General features: G+C 33.5%; 1 long non-coding RNA gene across 3 annotated transcripts in view; it reads left to right on the plus strand.

The window, feature by feature from the left end:
• The window catches only part of LOC111636868, a 78035-nt gene that overhangs the window by 47740 nt on the left and 3801 nt on the right, over nucleotides 1-26494 (plus strand). For 2 of the 3 annotated variants that reach the window (XR_002758606.1, XR_002758603.1), the window contains exon 4: nucleotides 13362-13729. The exons of the other annotated variant lie outside the window; for it this stretch is intronic. This is a non-coding gene — a long non-coding RNA (uncharacterized LOC111636868). Of the gene's footprint in view, nucleotides 1-13361; nucleotides 13730-26494 lie in introns of those variants that run through there. 3 annotated transcript variants of the gene reach the window in all.

Below are 26494 nucleotides of genomic sequence, written 5' to 3' on the forward strand. Positions count from 1 at the left end.
CAATACGAAATACAAGGCATACTAAGTACTATTTGATGGAAAAGCTAGTAGAATTGGAAAATCATCTGTTTGATATAGACCCAGAATTGTTGACAGAAGTCAATAGCAGGGTAATAGACTTAGTAAATCAAGTTAGAGAAAGGTTGAGTAAGAATTATAAGAAGAAATTAACTTGGGTAAGAACACAACAGCAAATAAATGCAAAACCATAAGCCTTGTCTACATAAAACTCAACATTAACATGCTGGGACAATATCACATCACCAGAGTGAATCAAGCAGGCTTGCAAGTTTGGCCCTAAGTACGTTCCACGCCTGAAGGTTAGATTTGATAAAATTATTTCTGATGTTGAACATGTGCTAGAAGGAATTAATGAGCTTAAAAAAGAAGCCTTTAGATGGAGAACAGTATTTAAGATAAACGAAGAATATGCAAGTTCAATCCATGACACAATATGGAAGGATATAAGAGAGAGTAAGAAATGGATGCAGGAGAATGATGTAATTATTACAAGAGCCGACAAGTCAAAAAACATGGTGTTAATGAAGAAAGGCTCATAAAGAGTTGTTAATAGGCTACATAGAAGACACACAATGTAAATTGGCACATGAAAAGGTTATGGAAAGACTACAAGCAAGAGTAAAGCATTTCGCTAAGACAGGTCTAGCTAAACAGTTAGGAATGACAAGGATAATTGTCTCCTCCCCGGCCGTGCCAAGACTTTTCGGGTTTACTAAGACTCATAAAGCAGAAAAAAGCATTAGGCCTGTAGTGGATAAAGGATCAGCTCCTACAATATTATTGGAATGGAGGCTTAAGGATTTTATTAAAGGGATGGCAGCAAAGGACATTCACAAACAACTGTAATCCCTATATTGTGAATATTATGTCACAATAAGCTGTCCAGAATTAGGTGAAGAAGTTCTTTAAAGGGCAGACAAATGTCAAAAATAAACAGTCAATCGGTATATGGAGATTGGCATGAAGGCAAATGTGCAGTGGTTGATGACTGGATCCACACAGATAAGAGGGGGTATGAATCATTGTTGTAGCTGCTGTAATTTCCTGTTCACTTGACTTAATCTACAGCATTATTCATGACAGGGTAGGGTTATCACAAAGTCTGTCTGTGATGGATGTTGTGCCAGCTGAAACCACAAGACAAAAGCTAGAGAATGGGCTTGGTGTTGCAGCATCTCAATGTACCTGGATGGAGGGAACATGTTAACCCAGATTGTTGCAGGTGATGAGTGCTGGGTGCATCACTAAAAGCCTGCAAGCATGCATTAGTGCAATAGAAGTACTCCATGTCTTTGAGCAAAAAGTTTAAGTTGATGTTGATAGTCTTCTGAGATTGACAAGGCATAACCTACTATACCATTTACTGGTACTATTTATTGCATTACAGCCTCATGGAAAGACCATTCTTATCTGTATTGATCCTACATCAATAGTGTCAAAACACTTGTGCTGCCATTTGATAAAAGCAACCAGGACTTCTCAAAAAAAGACGTGTTGCTGTTGCAAGACAATGCGCATTCTCATACTGGTATTAAGACTACAGAGACTTTCAAGGAATTGAAATGAAAAGGGGAATACTAGAGCATCCCCATAGCTCCAACCTTGCTCCTTAGTTATTTCCATTTGTTTGGTCCCTTAAACATCATCTTTGAGGTGAATGCTTCCCAATTATGAAGAAAGAAGGAAGTCACTACTTGGCTCCAACAGCTGCCAAAAGAATTCTGTACTGCTGGCTTTCAGGGACTCGTGAAAAGATGGGACAAGTGCGTAAACATGGACAGGGATTATATTGAGAATTAAAGGTTTTCATACGAATCATTGATATAAAACGAGATAGAAATGAAATTATAACTTAATTAATGTTTCTCCCTCGCACTTACTCGAAGGAAAAAGATGTAGGTACTATCAAAAAGAGGTACGACTTCGTCCTACCTCTTTTTGATAGGCAACAGTTCGGTGAGAACTGCCCACTTGTCAGTGGATGGCTTACAAGTCGGGATTCTTTCGTCAGGTCGAGTGGAGGAGGTGAGAGGGGTCGTCGGTAAGACGTTGGCGATACTCGAATTAAAGACACCAATTAACAACAAAACAAGGATTTATTTAGACGATAACATAACTAACATAAATACATTGAGCTTATCTCGAGCGGACACGCGGAAGTGGAGGGAAACGCGCCGAGAGAGAGAGTTTACATTAATGGGTATCATACCTCTACGATGTGAGATTGGAGCGTCGGACGTTTTCTAACCAGATCGGACTAGTTGTCTTGAGGAACAGACGGCGGCGATGAGGATCGGCACGGGTTTTTGGCGATCACGAACGGTGATGACGGACCGTGTTCACGGACGGCGACGACGGACCCCTTTTTCTCGTCGTCGCTCCTCTTTTATACTTTCGTCACGTTACTGGGTTTGCCAATTGCCGATTTTTAGGATAAGTTCCTCATGAATCATTTTTCGGGTTCCTGAGAGATAGGAAACGGCTCCGTGGGAAGGAAATGTGTATATCTCTTCGTAAAATTAAGAAAAATGAAGTTTTTCTTTGTTTAACNGCCAATTGCCGATTTTTAGGATAAGTTCCTCATGAATCATTTTTCGGGTTCCTGAGAGATAGGAAACGGCTCCGTGGGAAGGAAATGTGTATATCTCTTCGTAAAATTAAGAAAAATGAAGTTTTTCTTTGTTTAACTTTAATAAGATATTTAATTTAATTTGAGCTTCTTTATTTAATTTTATTTTATTCGGTCCGACCCTCACAAAGGAAAAAAACTGATTATTATTAGACAGTCTGAAAAGATATTTTTGCATAGAGAAATTCATGATGTAAGCAGATTTGGAGCAGAGAGATGCTGACAGTGCTCTGAAAGTAATAAGGATGCACCGATTAATCGGTAAGTAATCGGTAATCGGCCGTATCGGCCACTTCGCCGATTAATCGGTATCGGCCATTTTCCCGATTAATCGGTTTCGACAATCGGCCAATTTTACATTTTGGTATTTATGTTAGAATGTTACGTAGGGTACAATGTTNGAAAGTATGCTAACAATAGGTTTAATAATTGGACGTAGTTCTGCAAGCGTGAATAAAAAAAAATCCACGGACTGTCTCCTAAATTTTAGCACTGTTGCCAACCCATTCGAAATTTATTTTCTTGTTTTAATTTATATAAATTTAACTGTTCAAAAGTATCGTTCTTCTGTACTTACCATTGCATTTGTCCTATCTATCTAACCTAGTAGTTATCTATCTAATCCTTGTAGTTAACATTATATGTTAAAAAGTATTCCACTAACAGCACTAAAACGCATCTGCTTTACCAGTTGCTAATGGGATTAAATCGGAAAACAAATAATTTAAATTGGCATCGTCAAATAACTTGCAAGAAATTTAAGACGAAATTCAAAGTTTTATTCAACAGCAAATATTCGCAATTCTAATGTAATCTGTCTTAAGTTTTCTTGCAATAATATTCTTTGTGAAAACTTGCAGTTCAGCTAAAGATTGCTGTATTCATGAAGATTGCATGCAAGTTTCCTTGGAATACTTGACAATCTCTGATTTACCGTAAGCAAAGTAATCGTCGAATGCTTTGCAATTAGCGAAATGTGGTTTTTTATTGCCTCATGGCAGCCATTCTTTTGAAACCCATTTTCTCGTTCTTATTCGAGGCTGTATTTTTCAATATAAGATTTATTATTATTTTTTTTTCGGAAATATTTTGAGCTTCTGAAGATGATGATGATGATGATGATCAATTGAAAATGTTTCCTGAATTGGAAAATAGTGTTATGTTGTTAACAAAAGAATTGAAAAACTGCATTATTGATACAAAATTTAAAAGTGAATAAATATTTGTAATTTAAAATATATGTGGTGAAAAATAATTCAGCAACGATAAATTAGAACAAAATCATTTCATTCATTATTTAGACATTATTTAAAATATTTTGAAATGATTGGAAATTTCAGAGAGGAACATTGACAAAATATTAGAGAATACATTATTTACTGTAGTAACTTCAAATTTTCATTTTTCCCTTTTAACCTATTTTTGTTTTGATTAAAATAAACCATTATTAATATTGGTACGTTATCAATAATATAAAAAAATATTAATTTAAAAATTATTAAGAGAAGATTACATTATATTTTTTTAAATATTAGATATTTTGACAATTCTTTTTTTTTTGTTTTGGTGAATGATGATCTTAATTTATTTCAAATAGCTGAGTAGAATCGAGAAAAAAAGGCGTATCTTAATTTACATAAAATATTACATGTATACAATACTTGATATATTAAATATTACAATATAAATATATTTCATGTGTATAATGATGTTTTCACAATTTATCACCAGATGGTACTACGATCACATAGAGCATCAAGAACTATCAAATATCCGTAAGCTTATAATGAAAAATAATTTACACTAAAATTTTTAACGAATTATTAGAGAACGTTTTCAATTTTAACGTATTTTTGTAAATATTTCTTTATCAAATTTTTATTATTGCGTTTTTATTTCCCTATTTTTTTGTTGTACGACTTCATATGCATATACTGTATTATTTAAAAATTGATAAAAATTAGGGTATTATTTGTTTATTTATTACATAAAAATAATGACTTGCATTAGGTAATGATTGCACATTTTGCACATTAGGTAATGATTTAGTTAATGATTGCACACTTTGAAAAAATGTGCAATCATTACCTAATATATAATATACTTATATACTATATGAATATACTTATATAATAATATACTTATGTGAATTGAATTATACAATGATAAATAATTCTATATACTTTATGTATGTATGTATATTTATAATGACTCAAATATATCAATTTAACTTGATGTGTTCAATTGTATTTAAATTTAATATGAAATTTAAAATACGAATAAAGTTTAATGATTGATGTTAGTTGATTTTATTATTAGTTTTTATCTTTGTTTAACTTTTACTATCTTCTTTAAGAAAAACTTCAAAATTTTCTAATTCCTTAATTATATCTAGAGGCAAACTGCTAGACTGTTTTCGTGTTACTTTTTTCATAACCTAATCCTCTTATTAGCGATATAATGATAATTACATTCTCTACTTTTTTTACGTTAGTTTATTTAAGAAAAATTTAAAATACTTTTTAAGATTATATAAATTAAAAATCTCTATCAAAAAATTGTAATTAACATTATTATATAAATTTGTTTTCATACAAATTATGTAAATTTATCTTAATGTCAAGTATGTAAGTGATTAAGTATAAATAAAAACTCATAATTATCAAATGAAAAAATATAATATATGAATGAATTTTTCACTTTAATTTCAGATTCGGAATCAAATCGTTTATTTCAGAAAAAACGATTTTAAATTCTATAAAAAAGAATTCTTAATAATAATTATTTTCAAATTAAAATATATTGCTATTTCAATGAAATTTTAAATTATTTTTCTCTTACATAACACTCATAACAACATTTTATTGTTTTCAAATGCAAATAGCCTATGAGTGTGAAAAAAAATATTTTATATAATCATTATAAAGATTATATTATTTCAGTTTCTATGTTAATAAATTAATTATCAAATTAATGGTTATAAGCTCAGTTTTTTATGTAAATTGCTTAAGTTCACAATTGCCAATATAACGGAAATAAACCTCGAAAATTTACTCGAATTTGAACGTTTTTTGTACAGAATAGTTTAAAAATATCTTCCGCTTAGCAAGTGTTTGTTGTACTTAATATTATTTTATTAATATTGAAATAATTGAAATAATAAAGATAATTTCAGTATTTGAAGAGGGTGCTTTTTTGACAAATACAGAGTTTGAATTATTACAATTTATAACGCATTTAAAAATTTTTTCTTGAGTAATGAAATTTTATCTTGATATACTTACTTCGTTAAAATTATTTAAATGAAAATTATTAAATGCCTTTTATCAAGAATATAAAATAGCTAAATTTAGCATCAAACATAATGTAAAATAAATAATTGCATTATGTTACGTTAAACTGTTTTGAAACATTAACTGGTGATTATGATAGAAATGAATTTTATATGTGTATTAGGGTGGTCCATGCTTAAAATTTTTTTTTTTGCTATTTAAGTGGAAGTCATGCCACCCCCTTGTTTTGTTACACCTACCATTCCTATTATGTGTTCAAAATTTCAGCCCCTTATCTTATATACAACGGGGTGCTCATCGACTTTGAAATATCTGAATTTTATGAAAAAATCCTCAAAAAGAACTAGTCAGGATATTAAGTAAAAAAACGTAAACTATGTATCAAAAGTAAGTTTTTTTTATTCAAATATAATATTTAAATACACAGAAAATGTTATAAACAAAGCAATACTTAAAATAATATTAAGTACAGCTCTTTTTTCTCAACCTAAAACTAAGTTCGTTAGCACTTTTTTGGATGTTTCAGTAGAAACGATCTTTCTGTTCTGTTCAACGACATGAAGTAAAAATTGTTTTTCTTCCTCATTCTTAGTGAGTAACGTATCTTCAAATAGTTTTACACCCCTCGCTGCAGTGTCGTTGACCACATGCAAATTTCTTATGCAACTTTTGTCTTGGGGTGACAACGTTGATTACCTTCAAGTCTCGGGAGGTAATTGCAAGAAAGAGTTTTTGATGGTAAAGCAACCACAAAATCATCATCTTGCTTATATTTTAAAGTGCTATCGGCACTACAAGTGCTACTGTAGCTGAAATCAAGTTCTAGTTCTTAACTTGACACTACTGAAGTTGAAGCATTACTTTTAGCGTCCTTTTCTCTTAATTCTTCAGCTCTTTGTTTTCGTTTTAGAGAACATTCCTTGGTCTTTTCCAGCTTCTTGTCAATCGATGTCTTACGCTCACCTCTTTGATCAATGAGAAACTGTCTTCCACAATTTTGATTAAGTTCATCGCGTGTAAATGGGTAATATCAAAAAGTTTGTCTAGCTATTCTGCAAACAAATGCTCTCAATTTTCCTGCACTTCCGAATCTCTTGTTTTATTTTTCTTTGAAAGCAACCATTTCTTATGAATTTTTATAAGTTTTCCAATGCAGTGATTTGGTTGTTTGGTCGGAATACTAGATTTGCTCCACACCTCTATGACTTATTGAATGAGCATATATATTTCACATTTTTTGATTCATTTAATGTGTGGTTATAACGAAGTAGAACTTGCCGTAGAGTTGGAAGTTGGTTAATCCTCAGCCATTGGTTACCAATGGCTCAGGATCCCGACATCTAAGTAGAAAAATGTCGTCTTTTTTTTCGAGTTGATGAACAAATTTTAATGCACTGATTCACTCAGTCTAGTAATAAGTACCAAAGGTTTTTACATTCGTCTATAAAACTCTAACAGTTGTATTTAAAAGTAGATTTGATTAATTTAACACACGGAACTGACCTGTGACAAAAAATCAAGATCAAGCATTTTTCACAGAAATTTCAAAAACAGCACTCGATTGAGCAGCCTATTCCGCTAAAGCTAGCCAACTGAAATTATACAATGTTATTGCTATGGATACAAGTTACAAGTTTACAGGGTGGCCAAACTGAAAAACAAAAAAAAAAATTATGGACCACCCTAATATATATATTACTGTGAATGACCGATATCTGGCGAATGTCGAGATTCTCCAGTGAATGTCAGCATTCACACAGTCGTTTCGTGTATGTACGAAATATTTGCTAAATATCATTATTTATCACTTACACCGGCAAATGTCGACATTTAGCATGCACTGATGGTGAATGTTAAATGAAAATGTTTTTATTACGTTAAGACAAAAATGCAACGTTTTAATACGTCAAAATAGGAGAAAACTTAAGTAACAGCACTTGCAAATAACCTAACTGTTGAACCTAAAACGAACAGTACATTCTTAATCAGAAAAGAAAAATAATACACAAAATTACACAAACACATATATTATGTGCTTAACGGTATATGATTTTATTTATTGCAATAACTTAAACTGTTATGGCACTTTGAATTGCACAAGAGTCCCTTGCTTTTACAACTGCATTTATTCGTGGAACACTTATTTTTGTAATGACAGCTTGTATAGCCTTGCCCTCCACTTTTCGAATTAGCTGCAGCTGCCTCTCTCAGCGATATTTCTTGAGAAGAAATCTCATCTACGGAAAGTAATGTTTCTTTACAAATTACGAACTGATTACGGGTATAAAACTGCTTGAGGGTACCATTTTTGTTTGCTAATTTATAAAAGTCGGAGTCTTCTATTCAAACAACAAACACCAACACATTTTGGGCATCTGTACGGCCCACGGTTGACATCAGGGACTTGTACTTAGAGCCGGCCCTACCATAGGGCAAACGGAGCAGCCGCTCCAGGCGCTAAGTCCTAGAGGGCGCCTTAGTGATAAAGAAAATTAAAGGATATAAATTAGGGGCAACGAAGAGAGGCGCCATAATAGGATTTCGCTCCATCCTAAAACTTGCCTCGGGCCGGCACTGTAATACCATACGAATACAAGTTGTATTCGTATGGTATTACAAGTTTGAGCAGAAGGAAACGGCGGAGAATTTGACGACAGACTCGCATCTCTGTTGACATCGGCTTCTCAGGTGTCGTTTCGACCTCCACCAAACCTTATCTGTGCTTGACGACATACACCGGCGATTGTTCGAATGTATAATAATATAACCAAATATTCGGTCTTTCACCGACGTATTTTGTATGTGTCGACATTCACCGGAGAATATCGACATTCTCTCATTTCGGTCTTTCACAGTAACATATATACTAATTTAATTGTATTAATAAGTTCGTTTAATTTTTTCTTCTTTGGATGAGTGTGTTTTTTACTTATTTTACTAACAAATTTCGTACAATATGAGTATGCTGTTATTCATTAATAATTATAAAGTTCTCACCGAAAATAATAATAATTATATATATTTTACGTTGTTTGGTTTCATTTTCCTGAGACGTTGAAGGCCAAAACTTTTACTTAACTTTAATCGTTAATGTGAGACTCAACACTATGTAATTATGTTATGATTTAGTTATATAAATAAATATTTTGACAATAAAAATTTTGTCATATAACTGTCAACTTTCACACCTGGGAGTTAATCGTTTGTTAAGTTCTCAGTAGCAAAAGTGACGCTTTCTCATTACCTCAGGACCTATTGTCTCGATTTCATCAGTTGGATATAGCAAGGAACTGCATGTTTAGTCAGTCCTCGTCCGTTCCTCTTGGATTAACGTATCCAACACATTCTCTGTGTCTATGCCAAATTTTCCTCGATCTGATTTCACCCTCGACCAAGGGTGATGACGAGGGTGATTGAGGAAAGTTCCGGATCGGAAAGACTGGGTCACGATAGTCGGGAAAAGTTCGTCATCACCCTCGACCAAGGGTGATGACGAACTTTTCCCGACTATCGTGACCCAGACTTTCCGATCCGGAACTTTCCTCAAGCCTTCTAGAACGATAACGGTCTGCTAGTCTCGATGAAAATCGCAACAAATCTATCATCATCTCGTGGACATCCCGCTGCTTCAGGTATTTAACAACTCACGAACTACTAAATTCTCTCTCTGGAGAATAGCGAAGGTAGCTAGACATCTTTTTAATTCGATTCATTATAACTCGTTAACGATAGAATGTATAAAATGTATAAATTCTCCTTTACCAATAAACGGTTGTTTTGTTAACCTAGTTTCTGTGTGAGTCACTTTCTGCTCACTAACACGAGGTCTCCATTCCGAATCCGATTGCCTGTGCACGCGGCCGCTCGCGTGACGAAAAATCAACACGCCATCTCGGCTTCCGTGTCAATCGGGACACGGTGGTGTCAGTCCTGACAAGGCACTAAAGAGGTGCTGACCCTCCGGTCACATTAATATTGATTGTAGAATGAACTTTTATTCTCATAAAATGAATTATTTCAAATACCACGCATAAAAATAATATATACCAATGATAAAAGTGACCAAGAAATAGAATTTATCAAAAGGGATATAAAATCCAAATACAGTAAGACCCCGCTTAACGCTGCCTCGCTTAACCCTGATTCGATATAATGTGGTCTGCTGGAAGCCTAAAAAAAGCTCAAAATTTATGCTGATTTAAATTATCTCGGCATTTCATTGATTATTTGCGAACACAAACCAATCAGCAAAAGGCGACAAAAAGGTGTACTTTCTTTAAATCTATGTTTATTTGGTGCAATTTTGGAAAAAAATATAACATTATGGATGCCATAGGAAATATCGACTTCGCTTGGCAAGAATTAACTGATAAATGCACGAAGTGTGAAAGAAGTTATGGCTGAAGGTATCCAAGAATTCTCAACGAAAAGAGCCTATCGCTGTATCGTTAAGTTGACCAAACTCAACCTAATCGATACAGCAGTACTAGGAGTTGTAGATAATCAGGATATTGAGGAGGTATTTCAGGTTTCTGGTCTTACCAACGACGACCTTCAAGCACTGGCAGAACATGGAATTCATGTGGAACTGGAAAATAGTGATTCTGAAAAGGAAGAACCCAAAAATTTGTACAGATTTCCTTAGTAAGTTTGATAAGATAACCTAAATCTTTGATCAAATTGTAGCGATTGAGTCAGAATTTGAAAGGAGTGCAAAAGCAAAACGAGACGTTTTGGATGCGATCTTCTGCTACTGACATTTGCTTAAGGAAAGAAAAAGAAAGCGACAAATGAAACTTTACGACTTTGTTGCAAAAGAACAAAAATTTCAGAAAAGTCAGGACCTTCGTCACAAAAAATGAACTTTACATTTCTTTGTGCATATGTTTGTGTTATTTAACATATATTATTATACAAATTAATTTAAAAACAACTTAAAATTAAAGTAAAATTTGTTTATTTTTGGTCGCGTGTTCCCCTATCCCTATTTACTCTATGTTTAAATGACCTCGTTTAACGCTGTTTCGCTTATCGCTTTGTTGTCTAGAATGCATCCCCGCGTTAAGCGGGATCTTATTGTATATTACATATGATATGGCACAAGTCTGGAATGTATGGAGAGTATGAACTCTAAGATATGAAGCAATGAGTAATCGAGACACCTAATCATTGCAGACGAGAGGATGATAGTCTTGATGCATTGTAGCATTTAGCAAAATTATTATGAAAATGACTAACGTTTATACGAAAACACTATGGAATTAGAAGAGAATATGTTGTGTTCTGATTTTTTGCTATTGTCATCCGTGATAACTGATCCTGTGAGCCAGTTACACCAGTAATACACAAAAGTGTGCGGGTCTTAGTTTTAGTGTTGTAGACTATATGCTGGTGCATCCAGTTGACAGATTATCCAATCAGCATTCGTGTGAAATTAAAAAAAAACTTTTAAAGACCAATAATTGTAGTTGAAAATAATTAATTACTGTTTTTAAATCGGATGCGTTTAAAATATATTGTACGATTTTGTATTAGTATTAAATGGTGATTAATAATGCCCGGAATTTTATGCCGTTAAACCATGGAAAATATGTGCATAAATGTTCTCATAAAATCAAAGAAATATTCTATAAAAATAAAATATTCTTTGGAAATCAACATTATACAGGGTGGGGTATAATGGAGTCTCACATTTACGAGGTGAATTTTAAAAAACAGTACAATAATATGGAAAATACTATTTATTCAAAGTACATGTAATAAGGTTTTTTTTGTTAGGTTTAGAAATGATGTCGTTCAATGGGAGGTGGTCGGTTCCGCTAGGTGGCGTGAACGATAAGGTTTTCAGTAGTCAACATGCAGCGGTTGGGTGAACAACGGTTTCAACAGAATGGAGCCACAGCCCACACGACCAGTCGTTCTCGCGCCATTTCGACAGAGATGTTCCCCAGTCGACTAATCTCTTTACGAGAAGCCGTTGAATGGCCCCGTCGCTCCCCTGATTTGAGCCCCTGTGACTTCTTATGTAGGGTATCACAAAGCAGAGGTTTTTAAACATAGCCCTCTAACCGTACAAGAAATCGAGGAGGAAATCATGAGGAAATCGCCAAAATTCCTCCAGATATGCTGGTGAGAGTTTAAGAAAACTTTAAGGAACGGCTCTAAATGTGCATCGCCCATGAAGGCCAACATTTGGACAAAATCATTTTTAAAACCTAACCAAAAAATCTTTATTACATGTACGTACTTTGAATAAATAAAAAGTTTTTCCATATTATTGTACCGGCTTTTTTAAAATTTACCCTTGTAAATGTGGGACTCCATTATGCCCCACCCTGTAAAAGTCAAGTTTTTCAGCTATGTTTTTTTCTTCAAAATATGAATTTATAATAATAATAATAATAATGTTGATGCAGCATACAAACTGAATCTAACTTTATACAAAATATGAACAAACAACAAATTTTGATAAATTTTCTTCAATGAAAAAGTCTATTACTACTTAATATTCTCTTCTACCTGGAAAACGATCGTTCGACGTCACAGTACGTAATGTGTGCAAAAGCAAAAGCAGTAATTACTCCAGGCGAAATATTGCACACATATTTTCTATTGGATTCAAGTCTGAAGAACAAGCAGGTCAATCTAAAACTGACACTCCATTACTTAAAAACCACTCAAAAGTGGTGTTTGCAGTGTACACAATCGCATTAGCTTGTTGAAAATAAAACTGGAGTCCTTCAGATTTTCAACAAAAGAGAGTAGATGATGATCTAATAAATGTGGATAATTTACTGCTTTCATACACTCGTTAATGAAAGCGATTGATGTTTTTCCTCTCCTGAGAATTTTGCCTAATAATAAGGCCAACCATAAAGACCGTCTAAACTTTTGTTTTCATTAGATCAGGGTTGTCCAATCTGCGGCTCAGTTAATATTTTAATGTGGCCCACTGCACCCTAAATTTTTTAGGTACATTTTTATTTTTTTGGTAAAGTATGACGTAAGCTGGATACACTTTGATGTCGTAATGACGTAATTGATACTAGAAACTTGTACTACCCCACATGCATAACATACTGTTATGAACAGTTTGTTTCACGCATGAAAAACATCAAAACTGCCGAAAGAAATAGGTCGAGTGATTCCCATTTCACTAACATTTTTAGAATTAATACTAGTGCCATAAAAGCAGATATTGACAATATTATAAAAGGCAATGTCAAAAATCGCATTGAATTTATTTTTATTTTGTGTGAGTATAATTTTTTTTACTATCAGAAATACAGTATGTTTTGTAATTATATATTTCTTATTAAAATTTAATATTCACATTTTAAACTTTTTAAAAGCATATATTTATATAAAGTATTTTTGTGGCCCGCTGAATATACGTAAATTTTTAATTTTGCCTTTAGGAAAATAGGTTGGACAACCCAACATTAGCCAATACAATACTCTGCCACTTTTCAGCTCATTCATTTTTTGACTCACTGAAGATTCTTTAGATCACGCTGATCGTTTAACGTTGGAGACCTTTTTCTTAGCTTGTGAACAAGGTGAGGACTTGATTTTACAATTCGGACAACTGAAGATTTTGAGGTATCCACATCTGATCTAATTGCTGTATGATTGTCATGTTTTTACTTTCAATTTTCTTTGTCATTAACCACCTCAGTCGTGCAGTAAATTTTACATGCCTTTCCTGAAGGTTTTTTTAATCTATATGTTTTTCACAACTTCAGATAACTTAATCTACTTTTGTGAGGTCCCAGATATGGTCCAAACCCTCACTTCTCCCCAAAAGAAAGAATCTGAAATGAAAAATTTTTTAAATAATTTTTTAATATCATACACTGCTTTTCATCTCCCTTTAATAATAATCTTTTCTTAAGAAAGATATTAAAATATTGTATAATCTGTTAAAGGTACATCTTTTTCCATTTTGTTTGCATTTCAAGAAGCAAAGTTACTTGAGATTTTGCCTTAGAAATAAATCTTACGCAAATTAAAAGCAGGTTTTCACTTGAAATTTGTAAATACAGTACAAAAAATTTTAAATTGCTTTTTCCACTTTAATTTTTCCTAACATTTACAAAAATAATAGCGAGATATTCAATAGATTATATTTGCGTGATGTTTAATGAAAGTATTTGCATAAAAGTTTTATGTAAATAAACAAGTATTTTTACTTTCCCGACTGTTGTATATAACAAAGGGAAAATATGGGGATTAGTCAAAAAATTATCCGAAGATTTTTAATTTTAGGACTCGGGACCTGAAACATCGGGAAATGCAAATATTTGGGGATTTTCCTGTAGATGACACAATTATGTTTACCCAATTTGAAGCATAATATCTCCTGTGCCTTTGTTGAAAATTTCTGAAATTTTCAGGGAGGTTTGTGTATTAGGGGTTTGATGCTATTAAATTTTGGTGGTTAAAGGGGTTTGGAGATACAAGGGGTGATGTGGCATATCTCGACTAGGATCGGACTTAATGACGATTTTACTCGTTATTAACATTTACAATTTTTTAAAACTCATCTCTACCCTCAAAATAAAATCTCGTAACAGATGGCTCCACACATAATTTTAAACTTTTTCCGGAAAAATTACGCATTCGTTTTTTTTAATTGCAAATTTCGAAGCGGGTCTAGTTTTATGGGATCCACCTTATTTAGAAGACTCATTTAATACATGGAGAAATTTTCATTAGAAGATATGATATCAACCGATAAGATGACAGTAACCATGCTCGAACATGTAATGAAGTACAGTCGACCCCCCTATAAGATCATTGATTTTTCCGTTTTATCTGAATTACATGTTGTACGAGTCACTTAGATTTTACAAATATGTGAGCCGTTCACAGCCCGGCACACGTATTTGTAAAATCTAAGTGACTCGTACAACATGTAATTCAGATAAAACGGAAAAATCAATGATCTTATAGGGGGGTCGANCGTCAGTCAATACTTCAGTTTACATTCGTATGATGTCTTATGTACACAAAATAAGCCCTAGATCTACTGTCCTACTATTGAGAACTGTAGGTACTACTTCACGTGGGATCGGGATGGATAGGAAATTATTGGTGAAGAGATAAAACAATGTCTTTATATTGAAAGTTCTTTATTGTGTTCAAATTTTACAAATGTCAGTGTAAACAAACATACAAATTGTAGCTCATTTTAAACATCACTGATTGTCCAACTTGATTAAGAAAAAAGTACTACATAATGTGTAACTAAATATTTATTTATAAATAGTAATAAAAACACTAAGCAAATATACATTTTCGAAATAAAATTTGACGTAATACATTTATTGATTAATAATTTTTATATAGGTTTAACTTTACCGAAAATAGTGTAAAATTCCATTTCGATTTCTGATTCGGATGCAAAGTCCGATTTCGATCAGATCTGTCTGTGAAAAACGTAACGATATCAGATCCGAGACCCAAAGTAAAGTATCGATGCCGGTATTGATATCGGACTAAAAATATCGAGTATAAAAAGTACTCACAAGTATCGAAGGAAAGTATCGATACGGTATTGGTATCGGCAGTATCAGGACGTCTATTGGCTCCCCAGCTTAGGTTTTGACAGCTTCATAATATTCTCCTGTCTAATGACCACTTCCCAGCAGGACTGTGGAGTCGGAGTCGGAGTCGTGGAGTTTTGGTGTTTTAGCCGGAGTCGAAGTCGGATGGTAAGGAAAAGTCGGAGTTGAAGTCGGTAGATTTTTATGCGACTCCACAGCCCTGCTTTCCAGTTGTCCTTATACTGAAAATCAACAACTAATTATCTGACCTCACTATTAAAACAGGAAAATGTTAATTCGCACTTTTCACTTTTGGCTGCCATAACAAGTGACGTAGTTTAACACCCTGACATTGATAGGGATAATTATTGATACTAGAGAGGTTGCGGCCGACGTTTTCAACGCGAAAACGTGTACGTCGGACGTTCAGCGCCGTTTTCCTATAAGCCTAGAAGTTTGACAATGGTGTTTGGATAGTCAGTGGAATCATGCTCGACATTTCAAACATCATTGCCAAACTTCTAGGCCTTTAGGAAAGCGGCGCTGAACGTCCGACATACACGTTTTCGCGTTGAAAACGTCGGCCGCAACCTCTCTATTAATGTGACTTCCTGTATTATTTGCAGCAGCAAAATAAGCCATTGGGAAAATCTCAACTAACCGGCAGAATATTCTAATATTCGGTAGAACCATAGCTGCATTGTTGTAAGGAAAAAGCAGAAGAAGGCCTTAAACATTTTTTACCGATATTCCACGAACAGAAATCTAATTTTTTAAATGAACTAAAGCAGAAGCCAGGAGGGTGTACCGCTAATGCCTCTAAAAATCATGGAAAAAATATGTTTCTCGAGGAACATCATCTACTAAAGCCAAGATGGTATAGAACAACATTCATAAAATAAATGAAACACGACTTTACTAATTATAGTCTAGATTGGTGCATAATGGAGCACTAACCTGGACTATACTTAGGAAGTCATGCAGCAGTGATATCTGATTTGAAATGCTTTGCTGATTCACGAACGTCTCGTAAGATGCGACTTAGTATCTCTCCAATATCGTAAAGTTACCAGAAACTAACATTTTACATAATGTTACGTTTTATCTAATACAGCTGTAGAGCCAGATTTGGTTTACTACAGCATGGTTAAGTTGCGGAATGGAGTTTTCATTTATGAAATGTTTATATTTTATTTTAATAAAATAAAATATAAACATAGTATAAATTATGTTATTACATACTTTCTAGGTTCTGTTATATTTGACAGAGGAAAAGTATGGCGATCGGTCAAAAAATGACCCTCAAGATTTTTACATTTTTGGACTCCAGGACCTCGAAACGTCAGAAATGAAAAAAAGTCGGGTTTATTTCTGTATTCATGGATGTTAGTATGTGTAGAGGCCACGATTTTGTTCATCCTTTTTGAAGCTTAATTGTTTTTTAGTCGAAATTTTCTGAAATTTTGCAGTGAGGTTTGTGGAGAGATTGGTTAAATTTTGGTGGTAAAGGTCGACGGGTGGGGAGATAAAGGAGGTCGTGTGTCGTATCTCGAGTAGGGTTGGACTTAATGAAGATTCTACTCCTTTTTTTAATATAATTCTTATCATATCGTATCAGCTAGTTGGGTATGAGCTTCTAGGCTATGTCGCCCCATGGTAAAGTATGACGTAATTGTCATGTAATAATAGTTCTATGCTTTTATGATGGTCATTACGCGGGTAATAATGCCTTCTGGGAGGTCTCGTAAAGGTAACTGACTCCTATTCAGGCGTTACAGACGTGGAGCAAACCCGGAAAACTCCACGTGGCCAGCCCCATCAGGGCGAGGCGCGAATCCATGACCAAACTCAGTGTTCAGGGAACGGAATCGCTTGGCCACTGGTGGGCAGTTTACTCGTTATTAGCATTTACATTTTTTAAAATAAAATATATCCGTATTGTCAAAATTATGGTTTTTGCCATTTTATAATAATTAAAAATATAAGAAGTTTTTACATAAAATATCATAGCAAGTGGCCCAACATGCAGTTTTAAATGTTACCGGGAAAGTTAAGCAATTCGTTGCTAGAATTGTAAAAGCAATGAGTTGCTTTTAAAATTCGAAATGTATGATATTCAGTGAAAATTCGATAATTTTGATTAAAGTAAGTTTTTTTTTTTTTTAATATTTCAAATAATCTCTAGTAAGATTGTTAAATTCTTTGCATTTTAGTTAAATCAGTTTAGTTCAAGTAAAAAAGACTTACTATATCCAAAGATGGAATACATCTCCCATTTCAATTCGACAGCTTATCTGGATCCTATATATTTTCGTCATACACATCAATTACGAATACAGTTATAAACCACAACTCTCGAAGGAAATACTATAACGATATCTTCAGAAATGAATTATGAGGCTAGGTTCGAAAATTTTGGCCATATTTCAAAATTTTAGTGCGTCCAGTTCAATGGACTGGACATTCCAAAGACAGGACAACATGATTTGCAACCACAAATTTTGTTTTTGGCAGAAATATTGTTAAAGCTGATGACAGTTATTAAAACTTTTAATCATAGCTGTATTTGTGTTAAAATTTCTTTTGAAATGAAAAATAATATATTTATATATTTAAAATATCGTTTCTGATGTNTTGTTGTCTAGAATGCATCCCCGCGTTAAGCGGGATCTTATTGTATATTACATATGATATGGCACAAGTCTGGAATGTATGGAGAGTATGAACTCTAAGATATGAAGCAATGAGTAATCGAGACACCTAATCATTGCAGACGAGAGGATGATAGTCTTGATGCATTGTAGCATTTAGCAAAATTATTATGAAAACGACTAACGTTTATACGAAAACACTATGGAATTAGAAGAGAATATGTTGTGTTCTGATTTTTTGCTATTGTCATCCGTGATAACTGATCCTGTGAGCCAGTTACACCAGTAATACACAAAAGTGTGCGGGTCTTAGTTTTAGTGTTGTAGACTATATGCTGGTGCATCCAGTTGACAGATTATCCAATCAGCATTCGTGTGAAATTAAAAAAAAACTTTTAAAGACCAATAATTGTAGTTGAAAATAATTAATTACTGTTTTTAAATCGGATGCGTTTAAAATATATTGTACGATTTTGTATTAGTATTAAATGGTGATTAATAATGCCCGGAATTTTATGCCGTTAAACCATGGAAAATATGTGCATAAATGTTCTCATAAAATCAAAGAAATATTCTATAAAAATAAAATATTCTTTGGAAATCAACATTATACAGGGTGGGGTATAATGGAGTCTCACATTTACGAGGTGAATTTTAAAAAACAGTACAATAATATGGAAAATACTATTTATTCAAAGTACATGTAATAAGGTTTTTTTTGTTAGGTTTAGAAATGATGTCGTTCAATGGGAGGTGGTCGGTTCCGCTAGGTGGCGTGAACGATAAGGTTTTCAGTAGTCAACATGCAGCGGTTGGGTGAACAACGGTTTCAACAGAATGGAGCCACAGCCCACACGACCAGTCGTTCTCGCGCCATTTCGACAGAGATGTTCCCCAGTCGACTAATCTCTTTACGAGAAGCCGTTGAATGGCCCCATCGCTCCCCTGATTTGAGCCCCTGTGACTTCTTATGTAGGGTATCACAAAGCAGAGGTTTTTAAACATAGCCCTCTAACCCTACAAGAAATCGAGGAGGAAATCATGAGGAAATCGCCAAAATTCCTCCAGATATGCTGGTGAGAGTTTAAGAAAACTTTAAGGAACGGCTCTAAATGTGCATCGCCCGTGAAGGCCAACATTTGGACAAAATCATTTTTAAAACCTAACCAAAAAATCTTTATTACATGTACGTACTTTGAATAAATAAAAAGTTTTTCCATATTATTGTACCGGCTTTTTTAAAATTTACCCTTGTAAATGTGGGACTCCATTATGCCCCACCCTGTAAAAGTCAAGTTTTTCAGCTATGTTTTTTTCTTCAAAATATGAATTTATAATAATAATAATAATAATGTTGATGCAGCATACAAACTGAATCTAACTTTATACAAAATATGAACAAACAACAAATTTTGATAAATTTTCTTCAATGAAAAAGTCTATTACTACTTAATATTCTCTTCTACCTGGAAAACGATCGTTCGACGTCACAGTACGTAATGTGTGCAAAAGCAAAAGCAGTAATTACTCCAGGCGAAATATTGCGCACATATTTTCTATTGGATTCAAGTCTGAAGAACAAGCAGGTCAATCTAAAACTGACACTCCATTACTTAAAAACCACTCAAAAGTGGTGTTTGTAGTGTACACAATCGCATTAGCTTGTTGAAAATAAAACTGGAGTCCTTCAGATTTTCAACAAAAGAGAGTAGATGATGATCTAATAAATGTGGATAATTTACTGCTTTCATACACTCGTTAATGAAAGCGATTGATGTTTTTCCTCTCCTGAGAATTTTGCCTAATAATAAGGCCAACCATAAAGACCGTCTAAACTTTTGTTTTCATTAGATCAGGGTTGTCCAATCTGCGGCTCAGTTAATATTTTAATGTGGCCCACTGCACCCTAAATTTTTTAGGTACATTTTTATTTTTTTGGTAAAGTATGACGTAAGCTGGATACACTTTGATGTCGTAATGACGTAATTGATACTAGAAACTTGTACTACCCCACATGCATAACATACTGTTATGAACAGTTTGTTTCACGCATGAAAAACATCAAAACTGCCGAAAGAAATAGGTCGAGTGATTCCCATTTCACTAACATTTTTAGAATTAATACTAGTGCCATAAAAGCAGATATTGACAATATTATAAAAGGCAATGTCAAAAATCGCATTGAATTTATTTTTATTTTGTGTGAGTATAATTTTTTTTACTATCAGAAATACAGTATGTTTTGTAATTATATATTTCTTATTAAAATTTAATATTCACATTTTAAACTTTTTAAAAGCATATATTTATATAAAGTATTTTTGTGGCCCGCTGAATATACGTAAATTTTTAATTTTGCCTTTAGGAAAATAGGTTGGACAACCCAACATTAGCCAATACAATACTCTGCCACTTTTCAGCTCATTCATTTTTTGACTCACTGAAGATTCTTTAGATCACGCTGATCGTTTAACGTTGGAGACCTTTTTCTTAGCTTGTGAACAAGGTGAGGACTTGATTTTACAATTCGGACAACTGAAGATTTTGAGGTATCCACATCTGATCTAATTGCTGTATGATTGTCATGTTTTTACTTTCAATTTTCTTTGTCATTAACCACCTCAGTCGTGCAGTAAATTTTACATGCCTTTCCTGAAGGTTTTTTTAATCTATATGTTTTTCACAACTTCAGATAACTTAATCTACTTTTGTGAGGTCCCAGATATGGTCCAAACCCTCACTTCTCCCCAAAAGAAAGAATCTGAAATGAAAAATTTTTTAAATAATTTTTTAATATCATACACTGCTTTTCATCTCCCTTTAATAATAATCTTTTCTTAAGAAAGATATTAAAATATTGTATAATCTGTTAAAGGTACATCTTTTTCCATTTTGTTTGCATTTCAAGAAGCAAAGTTACTTGAGATTTTGCCTTAGAAATAAATCTTACGCAAATTAAAAGCAGGTTTTCACTTGAAATTTGTAAATACAGTACAAAAAATTTTAAATTGCTTTTTCCACTTTAATTTTTCCTAACATTTACAAAAATAATAGCGAGATATTCAATAGATTATATTTGCGTGATGTTTAATGAAAGTATTTGCATAAAAGTTTTATGTAAATAAACAAGTATTTTTACTTTCCCGACTGTTGTATATAACAAAGGGAAAATATGGGGATCAGTCAAAAAATTATCCGAAGATTTTTAATTTTAGGACTCGGGACCTGAAACATCGGGAAATGCAAATATTTGGGGATTTTCCTGTAGATGACACAATTATGTTTACCCAATTTGAAGCATAATATCTCCTGTGCCTTTGTTGAAAATTTCTGAAATTTTCAGGGAGGTTTGTGTATTAGGGGTTTGATGCTATTAAATTTTGGTGGTTAAAGGGGTTTGGAGATACAAGGGGTGATGTGGCATATCTCGACTAGGATCGGACTTAATGACGATTTTACTCGTTATTAACATTTACAATTTTTTAAAACTCATCTCTACCCTCAAAATAAAATCTCGTAACAGATGGCTCCACACATAATTTTAAACTTTTTCCGGAAAAATTACGCATTCGTTTTTTTTAATTGCAAATTTCGAAGCGGGTCTAGTTTTATGGGATCCACCTTATTTAGAAGACTCATTTAATACATGGAGAAATTTTCATTAGAAGATATGATATCAACCGATAAGATGACAGTAACCATGCTCGAACATGTAATGAAGTACAGTCGACCCCCCTATAAGATCATTGATTTTTCCGTTTTATCTGAATTACATGTTGTACGAGTCACTTACCCTCAAAATAAAATCTCGTAACAGATGGCTCCACACATAATTTTAAACTTTTTCCGGAAAAATTACGCATTCGTTTTTTTAATTGCAAATTTCGAAGCGGGTCTAGTTTTATGGGATCCACCTTATTTAGAAGACTCATTTAATACATGGAGAAATTTTCATTAGAAGATATGATATCAACCGATAAGATGACAGTAACCATGCTCGAACATGTAATGAAGTAGAGCTACTGGTTCCCACTGCATCCCAGCTCTCCCAATTACTTTAAATATAGGCTGTAGCTTACACATCTCTGCTAAGAAGACTGTTACAGTATGCTCACTACATCTTTTTGATTTCCTGTTATCAGGACAGAACTCAATTCCTTGTAACCCAACTACAAGTTCCATTTCTTTTTTAGGAGAATTTAATTGACACTTCTTATAGGGATGCAATGATAGCAATTCACAAGGAAAATAGAGAAAGTGATTGCAGATCAAAGCCTTACCTTGTTCAATACTGGAGCTATGGCTTACTTTCATGTCCCATCTTAACGCCTTACTTCCATCCATTGGCTCCTAGGAATGTCCCGATACCACAAGTGTCGATAAAAGTATCGAAAATAGAAATCGACCATCTGAATAGAAAATAAAAATTGTCGCGTCGCCTTCCAGTTGTTTTTACTGCTGAGAAGGTACTGTACTCGTTACAATGAATGCTGAGTGGTCTCCAGAGCAGCAATTAATATTTTGTTCCTTATGTCAGGGAATTGAATCCCGGCTATCTGTTTCAGAAGTCAATGCGTCAGTCAATACTTCAGTTTACATTCGTATGATGTCTTATGTACACAAAATAAGCCCTAGATCTACTGTCCTACTATTGAGAACTGTAGGTACTACTTCACGTGGGATCGGGATGGATAGGAAATTATTGGTGAAGAGATAAAACAATGTCTTTATATTGAAAGTTCTTTATTGTGTTCAAATTTTACAAATGTCAGTGTAAACAAACATACAAATTGTAGCTCATTTTAAACATCACTGATTGTCCAACTTGATTAAGAAAAAAGTACTACATAATGTGTAACTAAATATTTATTTATAAATAGTAATAAAAACACTAAGCAAATATACATTTTCGAAATAAAATTTGACGTAATACATTTATTGATTAATAATTTTTATATAGGTTTAACTTTACCGAAAATAGTGTAAAATTCCATTTCGATTTCTGATTCGGATGCAAAGTCCGATTTCGATCAGATCTGTCTGTGAAAAACGTAACGATATCAGATCCGAGACCCAAAGTAAAGTATCGATGCCGGTATTGATATCGGACTAAAAATATCGAGTATAAAAAGTACTCACAAGTATCGAAGGAAAGTATCGATACGGTATTGGTATCGGCAGTATCAGGACGTCTATTGGCTCCCCAGCTTAGGTTTTGACAGCTTCATAATATTCTCCTGTCTAATGACCACTTCCCAGCAGGACTGTGGAGTCGGAGTCGGAGTCGTGGAGTTTTGGTGTTTTAGCCGGAGTCGAAGTCGGATGGTAAGGAAAAGTCGGAGTTGAAGTCGGTAGATTTTTATGCGACTCCACAGCCCTGCTTTCCAGTTGTCCTTATACTGAAAATCAACAACTAATTATCTGACCTCACTATTAAAACAGGAAAATGTTAATTCGCACTTTTCACTTTTGGCTGCCATAACAAGTGACGTAGTTTAACACCCTGACATTGATAGGGATAATTATTGATACTAGAGAGGTTGCGGCCGACGTTTTCAACGCGAAAACGTGTACGTCGGACGTTCAGCGCCGTTTTCCTATAAGCCTAGAAGTTTGACAATGGTGTTTGGATAGTCAGTGGAATCATGCTCGACATTTCAAACATCATTGCCAAACTTCTAGGCCTTTAGGAAAGCGGCGCTGAACGTCCGACATACACGTTTTCGCGTTGAAAACGTCGGCCGCAACCTCTCTATTAATGTGACTTCCTGTATTATTTGCAGCAGCAAAATAAGCCATTGGGAAAATCTCAACTAACCGGCAGAATATTCTAATATTCGGTAGAACCATAGCTGCATTGTTGTAAGGAAAAAGCAGAAGAAGGCCTTAAACATTTTTTACCGATATTCCACGAACAGAAATCTAATTTTTTAAATGAACTAAAGCAGAAGCCAGGAGGGTGTACCGCTAATGCCTCTAAAAATCATGGAAAAAATATGTTTCTCGAGGAACATCATCTACTAAAGCCAAGATGGTATAGAACAACATTCATAAAATAAATGAAACACGACTTTACTAATTATAGTCTAGATTGGTGCATAATGGAGCACTAACCTGGACTATACTTAGGAAGTCATGCAGCAGTGATATCTGATTTGAAATGCTTTGCTGATTCACGAACGTCTCGTAAGATGCGACTTAGTATCTCTCCAATATCGTAAAGTTACCAGAAACTAACATTTTACATAATGTTACGTTTTATCTAATACAGCTGTAGAGCCAGATTTGGTTTACTACAGCATGGTTAAGTTGCGGAATGGAGTTTTCATTTATGAAATGTTTATATTTTATTTTAATAAAATAAAATATAAACATAGTATAAATTATGTTATTACATACTTTCTAGGTTCTGTTATATTTGACAGAGGAAAAGTATGGCGATCGGTCAAAAAATGACCCTCAAGATTTTTACATTTTTGGACTCCAGGACCTCGAAACGTCAGAAATGAAAAAAAGTCGGGTTTATTTCTGTATTCATGGATGTTAGTATGTGTAGAGGCCACGATTTTGTTCATCCTTTTTGAAGCTTAATTGTTTTTTAGTCGAAATTTTCTGAAATTTTGCAGTGAGGTTTGTGGAGAGATTGGTTAAATTTTGGTGGTAAAGGTCGACGGGTGGGGAGATAAAGGAGGTCGTGTGTCGTATCTCGAGTAGGGTTGGACTTAATGAAGATTCTACTCCTTTTTTTAATATAATTCTTATCATATCGTATCAGCTAGTTGGGTATGAGCTTCTAGGCTATGTCGCCCCATGGTAAAGTATGACGTAATTGTCATGTAATAATAGTTCTATGCTTTTATGATGGTCATTACGCGGGTAATAATGCCTTCTGGGAGGTCTCGTAAAGGTAACTGACTCCTATTCAGGCGTTACAGACGTGGAGCAAACCCGGAAAACTCCACGTGGCCAGCCCCATCAGGGCGAGGCGCGAATCCATGACCAAACTCAGTGTTCAGGGAACGGAATCGCTTGGCCACTGGTGGGCAGTTTACTCGTTATTAGCATTTACATTTTTTAAAATAAAATATATCCGTATTGTCAAAATTATGGTTTTTGCCATTTTATAATAATTAAAAATATAAGAAGTTTTTACATAAAATATCATAGCAAGTGGCCCAACATGCAGTTTTAAATGTTACCGGGAAAGTTAAGCAATTCGTTGCTAGAATTGTAAAAGCAATGAGTTGCTTTTAAAATTCGAAATGTATGATATTCAGTGAAAATTCGATAATTTTGATTAAAGTAAGTTTTTTTTTTTTTAATATTTCAAATAATCTCTAGTAAGATTGTTAAATTCTTTGCATTTTAGTTAAATCAGTTTAGTTCAAGTAAAAAAGACTTACTATATCCAAAGATGGAATACATCTCCCATTTCAATTCGACAGCTTATCTGGATCCTATATATTTTCGTCATACACATCAATTACGAATACAGTTATAAACCACAACTCTCGAAGGAAATACTATAACGATATCTTCAGAAATGAATTATGAGGCTAGGTTCGAAAATTTTGGCCATATTTCAAAATTTTAGTGCGTCCAGTTCAATGGACTGGACATTCCAAAGACAGGACAACATGATTTGCAACCACAAATTTTGTTTTTGGCAGAAATATTGTTAAAGCTGATGACAGTTATTAAAACTTTTAATCATAGCTGTATTTGTGTTAAAATTTCTTTTGAAATGAAAAATAATATATTTATATATTTAAAATATCGTTTCTGATGTATTTATATAAATACTTATATATATATATATTTTTTTTTTACGGGTCTTACAATACTGTATATTATTAATGTAGATGTATAGATGTATTTTAACATTTAAAATATATCCCAATTTTTCTATGAAACATATTATTAATTTCTAAAGTTATTAAATTATTAACTATAATCATATGTTTAGAAATATTACCAACTTAAAAATTATTCGTAGGGTTAATTTAATTAAAAGAATTATTTTAAAAGTGAGCTGTCATATTTCTCCGTAACTATTTAAAATTAACAATAATCTTTTATTGCATCACAGCTTATTTATATTAATGTATTAGAACAGTTGAGTGAAAATGTTTTATTGATTTATTAAAAGGTTTATAGTAATATGAAATTTCTCTCCAATGAAAAATTTTCCATTCAGGAAATCGTTTGCTACTCTTTCCAACAATTATGCATTCAACAAAATTAAAACATAAGGATATACTGTGTATGAATAATGTTAGACTCATTTCATTTTATATTAATTTTATTGAAGCATTATATATTCATTTAATAATGATTTGTCTGAAGCATTAA

This window comes from Centruroides sculpturatus, unplaced genomic scaffold, assembly GCF_000671375.1.
Source record: "Centruroides sculpturatus isolate CEXI.00-Female unplaced genomic scaffold, Cexi_2.0 scaffold836, whole genome shotgun sequence".
In the NCBI taxonomy this organism is placed as follows: Eukaryota; Metazoa; Arthropoda; class Arachnida; order Scorpiones; family Buthidae; genus Centruroides; species Centruroides sculpturatus.